Raw genomic sequence first — 19,467 nt, 5'->3', positions numbered from 1 at the left:
AGAAGAAAGTCAAGGAAAGTGTGGGCCCCTTACTGAATGAGGGAGGCAACCTAGTGACAGAGAATGTGGAAAAAGCTAATGTACTCAATGCTTTTTTTGCCTCTGTCTTCACGAACTAGGTCAGCTCCCAGACTGCTGCACTGGGTAGCACAGCATGGGGAGGAGGTAACCAGCCCTCTGTGAAGACAGAAGTGGTTCAGGACTATTTAGAAAAGCTGGATGAGCACAAGTCCATGGGGCCGGATGCGCTGCATCCGAGAGTGCTAGAGGAGTTGGCGAATGTGATTGCAGAGCCATTGGCCATTATCTTTGAAAACTCATGGCGATCGGGGGAGGTCCCAGACAACTGGAAAAAGGCTAATGTAGTGCCCATCTTTAAAAAAGGGAAGAAGGAGGATCCTGGGAATTACAGGCCAGTCAGCCTCACCTCAGTCCCTGGAAAAATCATGGAGCAGGTCCTCGAGGAATCAATTCTGAAGCACTTAGAGGAGAGGAAAGTGATCAGGAACAGTCAGCATGGATTCACCAAGGGCAAGTCATGCCTGACTAATCTAATTGCCTTCTATGATGAGATAACTGGCTCTGTGGATGAGGGGAAAACAGTGGATGTGTTGTTCCTTGACTTTAGCAAAGCTTTTGACACGGTCTCCCATAGTATTCTTGCCAGTAAAGTTAAAGAAGTATGGGCTGGATGAATGGATGAAAAGGTGGATAGAAAGCTGGCTAGATTGTCAGGCTCAACAGGTAGTGATCAATGGCTCCATGTCTAGTTGGCAGCCAGTATCAAATGGAGTGCCCCAAGGGTGAGTCCCCTGGCCGGTTTTGTTCAATATCTTCATTAATGATCTGGAGGATGGTGTGGATTGCACCCTCAGCAAGTTTGCAGAAGACACTAAATTGGGAGGAGAGGTAGATATGCTGGAGGGTAGGGATAGGATACAGAGGGACCTAGACAAATTAGAGGATAGGGACAAAAGAAATCTGATGAGGTTCAACAAGGACAAGTGCAGAGTCCTGCATTTAGGACAGAAGAATCCCATGCACCGCTACAGACTAGGGACCGAATGGCTAGGCAGCAGTTCTGCAGAAAAGGACCTAGGGGTTACAGTGGATGAGAAGCTGGATACGAGTCAACTGTGTGCCCTTGTTGCCAAGAAGGCCAATGGCATTTTGGGATGTATAAGTAAGGGCATTGCCAGCAGATCGAGGGACGTGATCATTCCCCTCTATTCGACATTGGTGAGGCCTCATCTGGAGTACTGTGTCCAGTTTTGGGCCCCACACTACAAGAAGGATGTGGAAAAATTGGAAAACGTCCAGCGGAGGGCAACAAAAATGATTAGGGGCCTGGAACACATGACTTACGAGGAGAGGTTGAGGGAACTGGATTGTTTAGTCTGCGGAAGAGAAGAATGAGGGGGGATTTGATAGCTGCTTTCAACTACCTGAAAGGGGGTTACAAAGAGGATGGATCTAGACTGTTCTCAGTGGTAGCAGATGACAGAACAAGGAGTAATGGTCTCAAGTTGCAGTGGGGGAGGTTTAGGTTGGATATTAGGAAAAACTTTTTCACTAGGAAGGTGGTGAAACACTGGAATGCATTACCTAGGGAGGTGGTGGAATCTCCTTCCTTAGAAGTTTTTAAGGTCAGGCTTGACAAAGCCCTGGCTGGGATGATTTAGTTGGGGACTGGTCTTGCTTTGAGCAGGGGGTTGGACTAGATGACCTCCTGAGGTCCCTTCCAACCCTGATATTCTATGATGGTTCATGAAGAGTTTTCTGATTTTACTACAATAAGATTGAAGGCAAGTAGACAGTTCATCAAAACATCAGAAGATGGGGAAGAAAGTCACAAGCCCACCGGCCTGGGTTCCAGGGAAGTAAGGGAGACATGCCATACAATATCCATCAATAACATTTTTGTAACACAGGATAATATTGCCCTTACATGTTTTGTTGGCCAAACAGGGGACAAACAACTGCACTTGTGAAAACACAAACTAGCTCCTACAGTAATGGCCATTTGCACATGCAGATTAATGGGAACTGTATACAAGTACTAGCCATACAATGATCCAATTTCCACATGCCAATGGACCACATTGTTGGCATGAATGTTGCCCCACCTTACACGTTCTTGACCTGTATGTTTGAGCAAATGGAGTTCCAATATTATTTATACTTAGATTTTTAAGATTGGAAATAATTTTACTGTATAGCTTGATTTCTTAGCACATTTTTTTAATTAAGTGCAAGAATTTTTCCCCCTATAACTTGTTATTAGTAACTTTAATTATATAACTGTGGTTCAATCTTATAAGGCTTTTTTTATTAGATTCTGAACTTATTCTACATATATTTTATTCGCATTACCCAGACTACTTTTAAAATGTTCAAGGCTTTGCCAGGAGTAAGCCCAGTAACACTGGGATCTTTCTGATTTATTCGTGTTTAAAGAGTCAGCATTGATTACTCTAGTGCTTACCATAGGGACTGGAAGGATGGTGTTACTGGGAAATTTTCCCTTTTAAATGCTTTTGGTCCTTCAGTTAACCAGACTCTGTTAGTGCTATAATTTAAGCTACTCACATTTATTACTATCCACTGAGAGTTTCTTGGCATGTTAACAAAACTCCATCACTTTTTTGGCATTACTGTTGTAACATTTTGTGAATTTACTAATATCTAGAGCAGGGGTGCTCGAACAATTTTTATAGCAGGGTTGCTGCTGATGGAAACCATGGAAACCATTATTTGGTTATTACTACTTCAAGCCATGGGGTGTGGCAGCATACCTAGTTCCAGCACCACTGATCTGGAGCCTCAGTGAATGAAAAAAGAAAAGGATACTTGCACCACTGACATTTCACACCATCTCCCAGGGAAGGGTTGAGCCTTTGTGAATTTTCTTTTTTTCTACCGTTTCCAGCTTTGGTGCATAATTGTTTTCACATTTATTCTTAGCAACAATGATCTCAGCAGAAGTTGGACATTAGGAATATCTTGCTCACCTAACATGCGAAACACCATGCCATCTTCCCAAAGTCTCTCTGTTCTATAGACTGTTGACCTTTTAGCTGAAGTACAAATTAGCACTTTGTTAAAAAAAATAAACATATTGACACATCAGATTTACTCATATTACAGAAGATCAATTTACAAACGATACTTAGACAAAAATAAACTTTCTTAAAGATTTGCTGCAAAAATGGAAAGCAAAATGGAAGCTATTCCTTTTTAAACAATAAGTATTGTTTTTCTCACAAGGATAGAATTTACAATAATTAAGAAAAGGGATTATTTTTCCACATTCTCCTCCTCTTCGCACTCCGCACCCCAAAACACAATAGACTCCCATTCTGATTCAGCCAAGGAGAAAGTGATCAGCAGAAGTCCAGAGGTATGGGGGGAAAAGTAGATAATGGGCTTTAAGCAAGCTTTGCTCCAACCTATCGTGGAACAGCCTGGGTCTGGTCATATAGTTTATACCAGAGTAGCCTGAGGGCAGCTCTGATCTGCACCAGCTGTGAAATGTGGCCAAGGATCAACTGATCATAGGGGACACACTTGCCATTTTCCTCTACTAACTCTTCCTGTGTTGGTGGTGGCCAGAAAGCTGGTGTGAGAGCTCCGGTACTGGCTTTACATCACTAGAGTATCCCCCAAAGCAAAATGGAATCTTCCAGTGGCCAGTTAAGCCAACTTTAGAGTAGCTCTGCGCTGCAGAAGCAGGGCAAAGTGGCCCTAAAGTGCTCATGAATCAGGCCCACAATATATACCATAATGCACACTATGAATCAAAATTGTTGGTATTCTGCCAAGCAGCACTAGACAGGGAAGAATGAACAGTCCCTTTCCTCCATAAAGGAAGCCTGCACAGGAGACAGCCATAATTTAGCTGCTTGAACTCAGAGCTCTAGAGGACAGGTTGAGCAGTGCTGCTGGCTGCAGTAACTAGGCCAGGAAGGGCATGTTGGTGTAGAGTGGAGGCATGTCCATAGTCTTGCTCCCCTGTGCACCAGCCCTCAGATGCACAGCTGTTCCGTGGTGGTGATGTAAATAGCTGATATTGTTATGATTTGTTCTGTGTACTGCACCTTTAAATGGAGAGAAGTTGCCCTTCTTAGGACTCTCTGTAGACACTTTTTTTTTTCTTTCATGTTCCGCTTTCTTTGTTTTACATGGAAACCATTCTAAGCAAAAGTACATGGCTGCTTTGCACATAGAAAGCATGTCAAAGGGAAGGCTGGTCATACTCATAGTACAGTCATGGCAAAGGCCTCCTCAAAAGTGCACCACCCAAAACAATGAAACAAATCCTCAACTGCGTAAGTCAGCAAAGTGCCACTGATTTCTGTGCAGCCACGCTGATCCGCACCAGCTGAGGATCAGACCAAATCCCTGAGCGGATGTAGGGTGGGATTTTCAAAGGCACTCACGCACTGAAGTCATGGAGAAAATCCCATCGATTTCAATGGGAGCAGAGTCAGGTCAACACTGAGTGCGTTTGAAAATCTGAACTGTAGTACCTCCAGGAGCCATTGATCACATAATGCTGTCTCCTTCCACTCTCAGGGGGCTCTAGTCAGACTAGAGGCCAATATAAATATCTCACTAAAAATAAATGAAAGCTATTGCTCATATTGATCGGTGGGTAAAAAGTCACAATAGCAAATCCAGAGTTTATGTAACTTACTCTAAAGTAGCAGCTTTTGTTCATTACGTTTATTAGCACGCTCCAATGCAAAACCTCAGATTGCCTAATCTAAAACATATTACTTATCGTCTATAAAATACCAGCTCCAAAGTAACTAGTCTTCGAAGAACATCAAAAGGATCCAGTTTTTCTCCTCCACCCATAAACAATTTGTCAAAGTTGGACAACCGGAGTAAGTCTATAAGCCTTTAAAATGTTCTGTATTATTTTGAACTCTTATTGCCTAATCCCACTTACATTGACTCCAATGGGGACAAGACCAGACCCCTTCTCTATTTCCCCTCTAATATTTCTGTTGAAAATCTTAAGGAGAGCTTCTTTTCTCCCTCATATGGACCATGTGAAGATGCAACAAATTTATTGATTTCTACCTTAATGCAGACTTCAAAAACGCTCAAAAATAATTTACACTGACCGGTATACAACACCTTGCACGCTGACTGATCCTACAGCACTTTACAGACTGTTCATATACAGAGATCACTTCACATAGTATTAAAATGCATCAATCACTACTGCAGAACCTGGTAGCAGCACTTCATGCTGGGGATAAGGTTTTTTCCTTGGTAGGGAAGTGAAAAATAACTTGTCTGACTGAAGCTACACACAGAAAATGTAAATAAGGGAAATGCAATTACTTCCCCCTGGCCCGACTTTTTATTTTCCCCTTCTCAGAAGCAGAAAAGCAGTGAATCAGATGTCTTCTTTCATTGAGTCCCTTTTTCAGGAGGCAGCACTTGATCTAGGTATGCTGTGGCAAACAAAAACATCCAGTTTCAGTATATACTTCACCTTCTTCCTCAAAAGACTTGGCCATAGCAGATTTATGGCATTCTATATTAATCCAAAAGTTTAGGCATACATCTTGAAAATCTTCCTGCCATTGGAGGTGCTTTGCTGCTGAAGATTTTAGTTTTTGCAGAGGAACATCTACTTAACTTCTATCTGCTGTTAGGGCAATAAATACTTGAGAGCATTTCTCCTCCACTTGTTTCCTTGGGAAAATAACCCCATTATTAAACAGAGGCCTTATATAAGCAATAGCCTAAATGCAAATTTAATTAAATTGTGCATGCACAGCCAAATAGAGTGGTAAGTGTTAGTGCAGGCTCTGAAGAAGCATATATCTTAATCACAAAGAACGAGGAGTACTTGTGGCACCTTAGAGACTAACAAATTTACCACCCTACCTCCAATCTTTGAAGGGCTTATAAGAACTGCAGGATACAGAGCCATGCCTGCCAGGTGATTTTCTGTACTTTACAGGCCAACAAATAGACCATCCTGGGGTTCTGTAATTTCCTCTACTCCCACACACTCAGTCCCTTTTCTATCTTCTTTCTAGGGGTTTTAGCACTTTGCTTTGACCTCATGTCATCTGAACTGCATTCCAAATCTGCATGCTACCAAGAATGCATTCCAAGGTCTCCTATCCCTGTTCTAAACCATGCCAGTCACTTATGCCTTCGACAAGGCACCAAACTGTGACACTCTGGATACCATGGCCAAAAGGGGAGGCAATATAAAATCAAGCCTAAAAACATCCAGTCCAAAGCACTCAGAGATTATATCTAACCTGATGCCAAAACACACCATGCACACAGCTGGCAAATCAATCCAGCCTCCTTTCTATCTAGCAGGGGGTATATCTCCCCTGCCCCCCCCCAAAGAGGTGCTTCAAGGCCTGTTGTGATATCCTCCATTTCACACAGCATGAAACTTACTGAGCCTCTGATAATATCAATGCTGGGGGGAGGGACAAAAAAACACAAATCAAGAGGGAGTATAAATGGAATTCATGAAGGAAGTTGAAATAGAGATGCCCAAGGGTTGGCTGTCCTTATGAGTGAGATTTACAGCCCCAAAGAGTGAGATTCAAGGCCAAGGAGTAAGTCTTTCCAGGTGTTGGTAGGTCATTGCTTAAGACAGGGACTCTCATCTTTGGTCCTGGTTTTTAATCCAACCAACACTTACGTTTATTTTAAAATGTACACTGCTTATGAAACACTTACATGATCTAATTCATACTAAAGTCTAGGGCATGTGAGAATTCTACATGCAGTACAAACCAGTGGATTTTAATAAAAACAAGTATTTGCTGATTGGAACAAAAACCTGGATTGTTGGAGATCCCTGAGGACATGAATTTGTCCAGTACGGTTTAAATTTTGAACTGTATTTTGCAGATCCTGCAAACCTTCAATCAAGTCCTGCTTGTTTTTTGGGCAAACTCATTTTTTTGACTGTCAAATTCACATATGAAAAATCCAGCATAGCCTCCATGGTTACCACAGTACACAAGGTTGGAAAGCAGCTTTCCAAGCTCTAAACCCCATGTCTGAGGCCCCAGATGTATTGTTGTCTCTTGCAGCACCTGAGTAAAAATATTTTAAATATTTATATATTTACTCAAAACGAGCGAGATAAGCTTAGGAATGTGTGTGAGAGTGAGACAGCATGCTAATGAGTGAGACTTGACATGTATGAAATAGATGGAAAGGAAAGTCATAACAGTCACAGATGTGAAGCAGTTACTGAAAAGAAAGTTCACTCAATACATTGAAGTTAAACACCATAAGCATTAGCTATCCATATCTTCCAGGTCTGGAATGCTATTTAATTCACGGATATTCAAAAAAAAAATGAGGAATACTAGTAGTCACAGTTCAGGGCAACTGCACCTGTATTCCTCCTCTGTGATCCACCAAGGGCAACCATAGCTCATCAGCCATCATTTCTCTTGGACAGAGATCCGCGTCTCTCCCTCCTGACTGGAGTTCCTCCTGACAGCACAGTTCAATGCCTACACTGTGATATTCCCAGCAAGCCAGACTGCCTACAGAGGCCAGTGTCTGAGATTTTATTCTCTCTCCGGAGTGTATGAACATCTGTAAAGGTTCGCACTTACAAGTTACCTCACAGCTCTTTATAACCAAGTACATTTATTCTCAAGATGAAAGCATTACAGAGAAAACATTAAAAAACAACAAACAAACAACCTCCCCGCATGCAAAAGAAAAAGTTTACCAGAAGTCACCCCAACTCTAGTCTCGGTTTGTGATAGGTGTCAGTCCTTCAAAACCTACAACTGGGTTTTCCCCCATGGCAACAAGTTCATAAGTATCTCAGATTCAGAACCAGAACCATGAATAGTTCAGTCTTTCCTTTATACAGCTTGGGTCTTTGATCTTGTTCTCCCGTAACAGATGATCAACAAACACTGGCCTGCTGCTCAAGTCTTAGTTGCAAAAGGCTGGGTTTTTGCATAACCAGATGTGTGGAATTTGCATTCACCTCCCCACTTAGATATTCACCAGGAAAACCACTTAGCACTTTTTGTTCCAAAAAAGCCATTCTTGTCTGGCACGTTGTTCAATGTAGTAGTCATTTGAACCCCAAGGTCTCACATCTATCACATCTTCCCTCTAGAGAGGTTACATACAATCCTGGCCCATTCATTTAATACAATGGATCCCAAAGATACTTAAAATGTATTTCAATAAGGTCTCCCAAGAATATGGCAGGAAATTGCCATATCTGTCAACACTGGTAATTTGGAGACGGTTTTACCAGCAACATTAATGTTGATAACCCAGAGATGGATATCTTGGACCAGCTTCTGTTATCAAAGCCAGTGTGACTTTTGTCATTGACATATGCAGGACCAGCACCGAATCCACTAAAAATAATGCTCATGTATCTGAGCATTATGCCCATTTGGTTTATTTATTAGGCAATAGGACACATGAGCTGGGGCAGGTTCAAATTCAAACCGGGGTCTAACAACTTTGTGACTTTTCGTTATTCTTTGCCACAGTTCGCAACAGCAACCATCCTCACTGTTACATTCAAACAGCAAGCAGCACTCACAATTCTTTAGCAACATATCACTGCAGTTAAGGGGCATAATTCTGACATTATTTACACTGGTTTAACTCAGGAATAACTCCATTGAAGTCAACTAAGTTAAATCTATGGGATATCAGAATCAGGCCCAAATGTCTACCTCACCTCTGCTAGAATTACTGTAATTCCCATAAACATTAAAACTACATTTTCATCTACACACAGATAGTTTGTGTTGGAAAATTCATACTAAACTGAAGTTTACTTATTACAGATATCTCTTTCTGCAGCTTCTCGTGCAAATGATACAATCTCAAAGCATATCAGAAAAATTTGCTTTATAACAGTCAGAAGAAAAAAAAGCACCACATTTTCATTAAAGGGTCTAACTACAGTCCATACAAAAATATAAAAGAGAAAAAGGACCTTTTGTCCTGGAATCAGATCATACCAGGTATTCAACCTCTAATTTTAATAAATATTGTAAGGCTTTGGAAGTTCAGTGAAATGGCCTTTTTAGTAAAAGATATAGGGGATACTGGGCAGAAGTCTATAAAGCTATAGCCTATAGGATGGAAGACTTGAAGTTATAGCCAAAGAAATTAAATAATGAAACACTACATAGGTTTGCTCTTTGGTGTTCCTAAATAATTTGCTACTGGAAATGGGGGCGTTACTGTCAAAAAGCTAGGCGGGGGGAAGATGCATTCAAGAGCCAAGATGTTGAAAAGATTTCCCTTACAAGGTTCAGTTGCCACCTCCAGTTAGAGCCCAATAATGATACTGGCAGGTCTTTTCCAGTTAAATATCAATCTAAACCAAAGCCCTCATATGGATTCATATCTTAATAGATTATACACAGTACCATAAGATGACACAAAGTGATAATAAATGATGCTAAAACCATCAAAATGTTGCAATGACCATCACATTGATATAACAAGCTGTACAAAGCATTATGGCTGAAACATCAAGGTTAATTCCCTTCTCATTTCTGCCCAGAGAATTACAGGAAATAAATATTTTCCTCTAATTTGTTTGCATGTCTTCCCATGATGAAACCCCTACATTTATCATTCTGGATTCCTAGTTTCATCTTTGCAGTGACGGCAGATATAGTACAGGAGGCTGTCCTGATATTGCCCCAAGACGGGGCCCATTACACACAGAGTCAATCCCGTCCTGAAGACCTTGTGATGCTGGCAAACCAGGTCAGATCAGGGCCACAGGCCAATTCGCTTGTGTATTAGTATAGATAGTAGATTAGTATATAGATCAAAATGAATAATATATAAGTGTTTATTCAGATATTTAAACTTCATGAAAACTAGTGGAATGTTACTTGTATTGTGTTCACTTATCTATTCCTGTTACAATGTAATAGCAATCATTTCCATTGTGTATACCCATGTAACTAAATAACCTAAACAAATATTGTGATACGCTAATGAAAGACTAACAGAAATGCTCTAATTCCAAAGCATATGGCCATTGTGATGATGACCAGAGGTCAAAAGTCTGAATGCTTTCCTCACTCATCATCATAGGGAAAGCCCATGTGGGTAGAGAATGTCAGCTTGTCTTCTGTCAGAAGAAGATATAAAAATTGATTCAAAGAAAGAGCCTTCATCTCTGAACTGTTTGGACTCTTACAGGGAAGTATACCAGATGCAAAGCAGAGATCCCCAGAGACAATCTGAGTACTCTGAAAAGACTTTTGGGAGACTCGCAGTTTATTACATCATTGCCATCATTTGGACTTACAAACTGTGACTCACCTGTTAATATATTTTACCTGCTTTAACCTCTGAATAACTCATTTCCTTTTCTTTTAGCTAATAAACCTATAGTTATTTTACTATAGAATTGGCTGCCCGCATTGTCTTTGGTTTAAAATCTGGAGTACCAATTGATCTGGGGTAAGTGACTCATTTCTTGGGACTAGGAGAAACCTGATGTGATGTGATTTTTGGTTTAAGTGACCATTATAAAAGTCCAGTTAGTCTGTGTGACAAGATAGAGTCTAAGGAGTACCCTGGGCGACTCCATTGTAAGACTGGCATAGTGATCCAGGAGTTCATATTCCTTACTGGCTTGATGAAATCTAATTATAGAACATATCACCAGTTTGAGGTGTCTACACTTGTTTTCTGACAGTCTGACCTAAGGTAGGCACACTCAGTTGTGAGCTACTCCAGGGAGTTTGACAGACCTCATAATGCAAGTACTGTATGTAATTTTCATGAAACTTGAGCAAGAGATAATACAAAAAATGTTCATTTTATTAGATAAAAAAACCGCTTCTAAGAAAAATATGGTGAAGAGTAAGCAGAAACCCCATTCTTTCCTTGAAGAATTTTTAAACGAGACTGGTTAGAGCACTAGAAAATATATTCTGAGAAAGAGAATAGTGTAGGAAATCTAACAGCTAAGTTGTAAACTAATTGGAGAGAACAGCATATTACAATAAGATTAATAAATAAAGAATTAAAGGAGAGTAATATAATTAATGCTAATCCGTACAGTTTTATAGAAAATAGATCTTGTCAAGCTAACTTGATCTCTTTTTCTATTTTTTATTTTTTAAACTGTGAGGGCATTTAACGATTAGAACAATTTACCAAGTGTCATGGTGGGTACTCCATCACAACATTTTTAAAATCAAGATTGGATGTTTTTCTAACAGATATATGCCCTAGTTCAAAGAGGAGTTAATTCAAGGAAGTTCTATGGCCTGTGTTATGCAGGAGGTCAGATTACATAATCTATATGGTCCCTTCTGGCCATATAAACTATGAATCTGTGAAAACAGGTCTTTTTCTCCTCTAACATCTATGGGTCATATCCTCAGCATTCGTGTAAATCGGTTTAGCTTCATTGAAGGAAATGGACTATGCCAATTTACAGCAGCTGAGGATCTGGCCCTAAGATTCAAAGAACCTTTGCTAACTTAAAGGAACATTCCCAAGGTAACAGACCACCTTGGGTCAAGACCCCCACGCAAATGTAAACATTGTAAAGAGTGTTATAGTTGCTGTGAGGTACAATAGGTGAGTAGACAGAAAATTTGCTATCAGCCAAGATATGAAAGGAATGGAAATTTCTTACCTGGTAGTTTAGTTTATCTAAATCCCTCTATCCCAGGTTAGACAGAGGGTATAAATCCTATCACCAAAAGAGGGAAATCAGAAGAAGTTAAAGATCTGGTAATATCACCTTTCCCTACAACGGAATTTGCTCAATTGATCCTGCTCAGTTACAAACTTCCAGTGTGCCCAAGAGTGTATTTTAATTTCAAAAACTACATCTAAAAACATTCTGAACAGTCCAAGTGACACCAGTACAACAAAAGCAATGCGGGATGCCTAGGATAGCACAGAATGAGGGGTGGGGGAGGGGGGGGACAAAAAATACATATATGAAATTACAATCCTTGACTGTCCCGCTGTAATCAGCCTGTAGCAGAGGAAGTTCAATGATGGGATCCAAAACTGGAATGGCCATGGAAGGTATGTAGTGTGACCAGACATCCTCTATTTTCAAAATGAATTAGTAAAAATTAGCCATTTATTTAGCTTAACAAAGAAAAGGTTAAGGGGTGACTTGATTAGTCCATAAGTATCTACATGAGAAACAAATATTTGATTATGGGTTCTTCAGTCTAGCAGAGAAAGGTCACAATCCAATGGCTGGAAGTTGAAACTAGACACAAACTTAAATTCGGACTGGAAATAAGGTGTAACAGTGAGGGTAATTAACCAAGGGTTGTGGTGGATTCTCCATCACAGGAAATTTTTAAACTCAAGATAGGATGTTTTTCTCAGAAATAATTTTGGAGAAATTCTACAGTCTGGATTATACAAGTGGTCCAACTAGGTGATCACAGTGGTCACTTCTGGCCTTGGAATCTATGAAAGAGTAGAAGGGACACAACAGTCACTGGACTATCCCTTTCTAACAGACTTCACTAGGAAAGAATTGTTAAAGCAACATCGTGCTGACCAATACTGTCTCAGTGTTTCCTTGTACACCCCCATTTATCATTTTGTCTTGCACTTAAATTCTAACCTCTGTGGCGCCAGGGCCTGTCTTTTTGTTCTGTGTTTGTACAGTACCTAGTACAATGGGGTCCTGGTCCATGACTGGGGCTTGGAGGAGCTATGATAATACAAATAATAAAACAAAATCTGGAGCCCAGAATCAAGATTAGGGCGCCCATTGGCCTAGGTATTGTACAAAATACATAAGAGATAGTACATGCTATGAACAGTTTATTCATCTTGTCTATTTAGATTACAAAGGGTGGGAAAAGGTTTCTTGAAGGGGCCTCAAGAAAACTGTGTGCTGACTTTTGCACTGAAAGCAGATGGATTAACCCCCCCCCACAGCTCGTCCTTCCAGACACAGTGGAGATACCTCAGCAGCAGTAGTGTCATTAGAACTGGATCTTCCAAATGAAATGAAGACCACCTGACTCCAAAGAAGAGATATGTCCTGACATCTTATTTAATTGCCCCCTCATATAAAGCCTGCAAACACAACTTGAGTTTCTGCCTAGGACTTTGTGTCACTTTATAAAAAAATAAATACTTTTGTGCAATGCTAGAGGACAATTTATACAGCTCTGCTTTGTAGCATACCTACACCCTTGTTTCCTGACTGACCACGTCTACACTTATAAGCTTACAGCAGCAGAGCTGTACCAATGCAGCTGTGCCACTGTAAGAGCACTCGTGTAGGCGCATTATGCTGATGGGAGAGCGCTCTCCCATCGACATAATAAAACCAGCTCAACGAGCGGTGGTAGCTATGTCAGTGGGAGAGCGTCTACCGCCAACACAGCCCTGTCCACATGAGTGTTTATGCCGGCAAAACTTATGTGGTTTAGGGGCGGAGATTTTTTCACAGCCCTGAGCGACAAAAGTTTTACCAACATAAATGCTACTTTAGACATAGAGGCGATGGAAACAATGGTGCAAGTTAGGCTAAGTACTAATTTTTTTAAACAAAGTGGCTTTTTCACGCACACACAGACATAATATTGTTGAGCAACTCAGCAACTATTAACCACTGTGATAGACCCAGGCCAGTTGGGTACAACAGAGTAGTCGAAGGCAGATATACTGGCCACGGGATAAGCAGTTTTCTGTTCCCTGACTGACCAGAGCAGGGGCTGCTCCAGGCTAATGAGAACACCTGATTCCAATTAGCCTACAAAGAGTCAGGTGAGGCCGTTAAGCTAATGTGAACACCTGACTCTAATTAAGGCCCCTCTGATACTATAAAAGGGCTCACTCCGGTCAGGCTGAGGAGAGCCAGGGGAGAGGAAGTGTGGCTGAAGGGCTGGGTAATGAAGACACCCTCAAGCCACTGAAAAGGGAGCCCTAAGGTAAGAGTGAAGAAGAGAGAAGTGGGAGAGCTGTGGGGAAGTGGCCCAGGGAAATGTAGCAACTCTGGCAGTGTAAGGTCGGATGCCAACAGCTGCTGCCATTAGGGTCCCTGGGCTAGAACCCGGAGCAGAGGGCGGGCCTGGGTTCCCCCCCATCCCGCCACTACCGAAACACCTCCTAGGCCTCTGTTAGGAGGGAGGCTAAACTGTACTGGAATAAGCCCATAGGGACAACAGAGACTGTGGGAATTCTCTCACCAACCTCCTTGCTGGCTTATGACGAAAAGGGCTCAGTAGACTGTAACCCTGGCCCTAGAGAGAAAAGGGCTATGTGGAGTGTGGCAGTGAGCCTCTGTGGCTAACATAAACCGCCTGGAAGCGCAGGACCCACGGGGACAAGGTCAGAGTTCTGCCACACCACTTTCAGATTTCTCACAAAAAAAAATACTAGAGTTGCAGCAGTTCGTTCTCTCTCCACACTAGTGCCTGTCACTAACTGCTTTTGGAGCAGTCATATAAAACTGCCACAAGAAGCCTGAAGTTGGCACAGCTTGGAGCAGTGTGTTTCATAAGCAGCAAAAGCCAACAAAAGCTCTCTCACACCTATGCTTCTGAAGCACTCCTGGCTACTGATACACTTCAGAACACAGTTAAAGGCTCTGGTCCTAATCTAAAACGTTCTCAAAGAGATTGATGTAGTCAGGAATCAGACATCCATCAAGACAGCTGAGCGCCACAGAGATGAGGTAGATGACACAGGCAAGTTCAGACTACCCAGCGATTAGATCAGTCTTAATGGCAGGACTGTTTGCCAGAAGACATGAAACTGAGCCTAAACCTGACTAACTTGCAGGGACTGGAAAGAAAAAGCACCGTAGCTTTGCACTCTTGCTTCTTCCTTATTTTTGTCTGGCACTTAGATATCTACCATCAACAGATTAGACAGAGTTTCTAATTCATGGTGGCATTTTTAAGCCTCCACATGGCAGCCAACATCTTTTTGAAAAGTGACATTTCTGATTTCATATTTAGACTATCTACATTTAAATCACTACAGCACTTCAATGTAGATCAGTGATCCCCAAACTGGAGAGTGCACCCCCTGGGGGGGCATGGAGGAACATGGGGGGGTGCACAATGGGGCCTGGCACAGCCCCCGAGGGGGGCAGGGAGGGAGCACCACCCAGCCCTGCTCTGCGCCTAGCCGCAGCTCCACCGTCATTCCCTCTCTGCCCCCAGGCCAGCTCCCACCTCTAGCTCCAGCTCCTCTCCCATCCCCAATTCTGCCCCCATATCTGCCTTCAGCCCAAGCTCCTCTGCTGAACCAACTGTGCTGTAATGGAGGCAGGCATGGCCAGATTCCATTACTGGTAAGGGGGGGTGGGGCGTGACAGGAAAAATTTGGGCACCACTGATGTAGACATTTAGGGCAGAAGCTTTCCCACCGACATAGTGCTGTTTATACCAGCAATTAGATCAGTGGGGCTTGGGCTCTGTCAGTCCTTACCCAAACTGTAGCTTGGTAAAGAGAACAGGGGAAATGTAATATAGCAACACAGTTATGCCAAAGTAATTCTGCAGTGTTGACCCGCCCAGTGCTTAGTTTGTGCCAGGACTTGCCAGGGTTGAGTCCTGGCACCTCTAGACTCGGCAGTTCATAGCCCCGGCACCTATGGGCTTTCTGCATCAGTTATGAATGTAAAAAAAAGGAATACTTGTGGCACCTTAGAGACTAACAAATTTATTAGAGCATAAGCTTTCGTGAGCTACAGCTCACTTCATCGGATGCATTTGGTGGAAAAAACAGAGGAGAGATTTATATACACACACACAGAGAACATGAAACAATGGGTTTATCATACACACTGTAAGGAGAGTGATCACTTAAGATAAGCCATCACCAACAGCAGGGGGGGGAAGGAGGAAAACCTTTCATGGTGACAAGCAGGTAGGCTAATTCCAGCAGTTAACAAGAATATCAGAGGAACAGTGGGGGGTGGGGTGGGAGGGAGAAATACCATGGGGAAATAGTTTTACTTTGTGTAATGACTCATCCATTCCCAGTCTCTATTCAAGCCTAAGTTAATTGTATCCAGTTTGCAAATTAATTCCAATTCAGCAGTCTCTCCTTGGAGTCTGTTTTTGAAGCTTTTTTGTTGAAGTATAGCCACTCTTAGGTCTGTGATCGAGTGACCAGAGAGATTGAAGTGTTCTCCAACTGGTTTTTGAATGTTATAATTCTTGACGTCTGATTTGTGTCCATTCATTCTTTTACGTAGAGACTGTCCAGTTTGGCCAATGTACATGGCAGAGGGGCATTGCTGGCACATGATGGCATATATCACATTGGTAGATGCGCAGGTGAAGGAGCCTCTGATAGTGTGGCTGATGTGATTAGGCCCTATGATGGTATCCCCTGAATAGATATGTGGATAGAGTTGGCAACGGGCTTTGTTGCAAGGATAGGTTCCTGGGTTAGTGGTTCTGTTGTGTGGTGTGTGGTTGCTGGTGAGTATTTGCTTCAGATTGGGGGGCTGTCTGTAAGTAAGGACTGGTCTGTCTCCCAAGATCTGAGAGAGCGATGGCTCGTCCTTCAGGATAGGTTGTAGATCCTTGATGATGCGTTGGAGAGGTTTTAGTTGGGGGCTGAAGGTGATGGCTAGTGGCGTTCTGTTGTTTTCTTTGTTGGGCCTGTCCTGTAGTAGGTGACTTCTGGGTACTCTTCTGGCTCTGTCAATCTGTTTCTTCACTTCAGCAGGTGGGTATTGTAGTTGTAGGAATGCATGATAGAGATCTTGTAGGTGTTGATCCCCAGCACTGCTTTCATTAGAAATTAAGCACTGGTCCTGTTCTTACGACAGTGACAGGAGCATTCCTGTAGATGTAGTAAATCCACCTCTCCCAGAGGCAGTAGCTAGGTCGACCTAGTGCAGTCTACAAGGGGATTTAGTTTAACTGCATCACTCAGGAATGTGGATTTTTCACATCCTTGACCAACCAAAGTTGGGTTAATTAATTGTCTAGCATGGACCAGCCCTTAGACTTTTATTCATGTGGCAGAATTTCTTCTGTTTTCACAGTGTGCTGTAGTTCTCGTTGCTATAAAAATGTAGCAGTCGATATTACATATACACCTTGGGAAATATGGCACTCTAAAACAGTCAAATATAGTCTGACCTCCCATTTAGAATCTCTCTGCATTTAAGTTAGTTATTCATAAGGTCTGAAAAGTTATTCATATTTGAGCAAGTGCTGACTACGGTGGTCCAAGTTTTTAGAAAGCCCCCAATTTACAGAAACAAAATGTACAAGAGATATAGGCCTTACTGCAACAGTAAAGCGGCACATTTAATGGCAAGATATTCTGCTGCTACATAAAGAACATTTGATTATTCTTGCCAGTTAGGGACAAACTCCTGGCATGATGGTGTTGCCACAGTAATGCCTTCAATTTCACCAGGCTGCTGCCAGTCTTACAAGCGTTATCGGAGAGTTTTGAGTGCTAGTTTTAAGAATCCTACTTTGCTTTTTTTTTTCCTCCTCTCTCTCTCTCTCTCCAATTCTCTGTTTAGAAGGAGGGTGGGAGAGTTTTCCTAATTGCTTTGATGAGAGGGAAAAGGGGATGTTGATCAACCACGATTAGGTCTGCTGTCTATTACATGTTTCTTGGGCCAGATCTTCAGATCTTAGGCCTGGTGTGTGCTCTCCTTACTTCAATGGAGCTGTGCAAGCTGAGGATCTGGGCCAAAGGGTATCAGAAAACACTGGGCTAGATTCCCACTGCTTTGCACATGTATACTCGCTTGCACCAATGTACAATGTTTGCCAACTGCGGGTTAAATGCTTCTAAATCAGAATGGTAATGTTTGACTCACTTTGCACAGGTGTAAATGGCTACACAAGGTAAAAGGCATTGGAGAATGAGGCACAGATCAAGGATACATGTAGGAGCAGGTGCTTAAATTGCCCTGATTGTTAATGAGATTATATTGTTACTTACACAGAAATATAAATACCTGGTGTGTTATAAAAACATGAGATGCGTCTGCCCCACAATCTAAATAAGACACGAGACAGTAAATGGAGACAAGTAATGGTGTGGGAGTGGCAGGAGAAGAGGGTGAAGAGTGATTCAAAGATAGTACATTAGCTTTAAAATTCAGCCCTAATGTAATGTAAAATTCAGCTAAAGGCAAATGGAGATATATGGGGCCAGACTAATTTCTGGTGTAATTTGCACTGTAAACTGTGTATGTATATTCCAAAATTTCTCCCCCTTGCAGCCCTGCTCATTTTTGGAGAATCAGGTCAGGCATAAGAACAGGAGACGATGGTATGAGGGTGGAGGTTTGCTGTGATCTCCAAAGAGATCAGAAGGGAGCAAGTGATAGCATATTGAATTTTATAGTGCACATTCCACGAGGAGGCTCCAAAGCAGTAGCATTTGAGTGAGTGTGCCTTCATTTTATTACATATTTCAGCTACCCCAGAAGCAGCTGGGGAGGCAGGGGGAGCCTATAACTGCTACTGGTGGGAACAGAAGGATATACATGGTTTAGGATCTCTCAATCCAGACTCCTCTTCCCCTGAAGTGAAGGAAGTCTAGGTGCAAAATTGCAGAGAGAACCATTGGAAAGCTTTGATGAACCAGAGCTGGAACATATTGGCCAAACAGTCACTAGTTAATGTTCACACATGGATTTAAAGATATTGAGCTTGATAAGTGACAATATTACTACTGGGAAATGCAAAAACCTAGAGTCAGGGAGGATGAGAGAATGTTTACACAAGAAAAAGCAGTGTACAAGCCAAATCACCCCTACAGTTACTGGTACGCTCATCAATCATTGACTTCAGTGACACCTATTGATAAGGGCTGAGAAGTCAACTACCAGCTGTCCTTCTCATTTTTTAACTAACTGGAAAAAAAACACTAGCTTGGGCTATACCATTCAATTTTATAAACTCGTTCATTTGTACATACTTTCTCTCTTCCCCACTCCTCCCCTACAGCAGCACTTTCAAGGGTGTACTTCTTTGATGTCAAGATGCTATTTTTATATAGCAATCAGATCCACCAATAGCTGGGAGTCCCTTCACACACACCTTATTCAAGAGAAAGTTCTTAGAGAAATGAGAGATGAAACTATAAGAAGGAGGCATAGAGTCTGTGAGATGCTCTTTCATTTGTTTTTTGAGGGGCAGAAGAGGGGCAGTCTGAAAAGCTCACTGACATGCGCACACCACAAAAAAGCTGTAAGATGTTTTTGTTCCTTGTAATCCTGTTACGGGAGTCACTGTGTCAATTTTCCTTTCTTTTCCCCCTAAGAACAAAAGTTAGCATAGTAATTATCCTGCCAAGCAAAAAAGACATTATAGTAAAGAAACCTCACATAAGGGGGAAGGAAATCACTATTTTTGCCAAATTGCTTTCATGGCCAGTTGTCAAGTCTGGCTCATAGCCAGAGGCAGGAGATTTCACTAGAAAAGCTACGCAAGAATGGCATGGCAAAGT

At 42.0% G+C, this 19,467-nt stretch overlaps 1 protein-coding gene across 4 annotated transcripts in view; it reads right to left on the bottom strand.

Annotated features, from left to right (window-relative positions):
- Positions 1–19,467, bottom strand: part of KIF26B (kinesin family member 26B) — a 429,496-nt gene that overhangs the window by 313,971 nt on the left and 96,058 nt on the right. Inside the window, exon 1 of one of the 4 annotated variants that reach the window (XM_043512265.1) lies at positions 3,012–3,097. The exons of the other annotated variants lie outside the window; for them this stretch is intronic. The gene's annotated coding sequence lies outside the window, so the exon portion shown is untranslated. Of the gene's footprint in view, positions 1–3,011; positions 3,098–19,467 lie in introns of those variants that run through there. 4 annotated transcript variants of the gene reach the window in all.

The sequence above is a fragment of the Dermochelys coriacea genome, chromosome 3 (assembly GCF_009764565.3).
Source record: "Dermochelys coriacea isolate rDerCor1 chromosome 3, rDerCor1.pri.v4, whole genome shotgun sequence".
NCBI lineage: Eukaryota > Metazoa > Chordata > Testudines > Dermochelyidae > Dermochelys > Dermochelys coriacea.
Note: the sequence above shows the minus strand (reverse complement) of the source record. Positions and strands in the feature narration are given on the sequence as shown.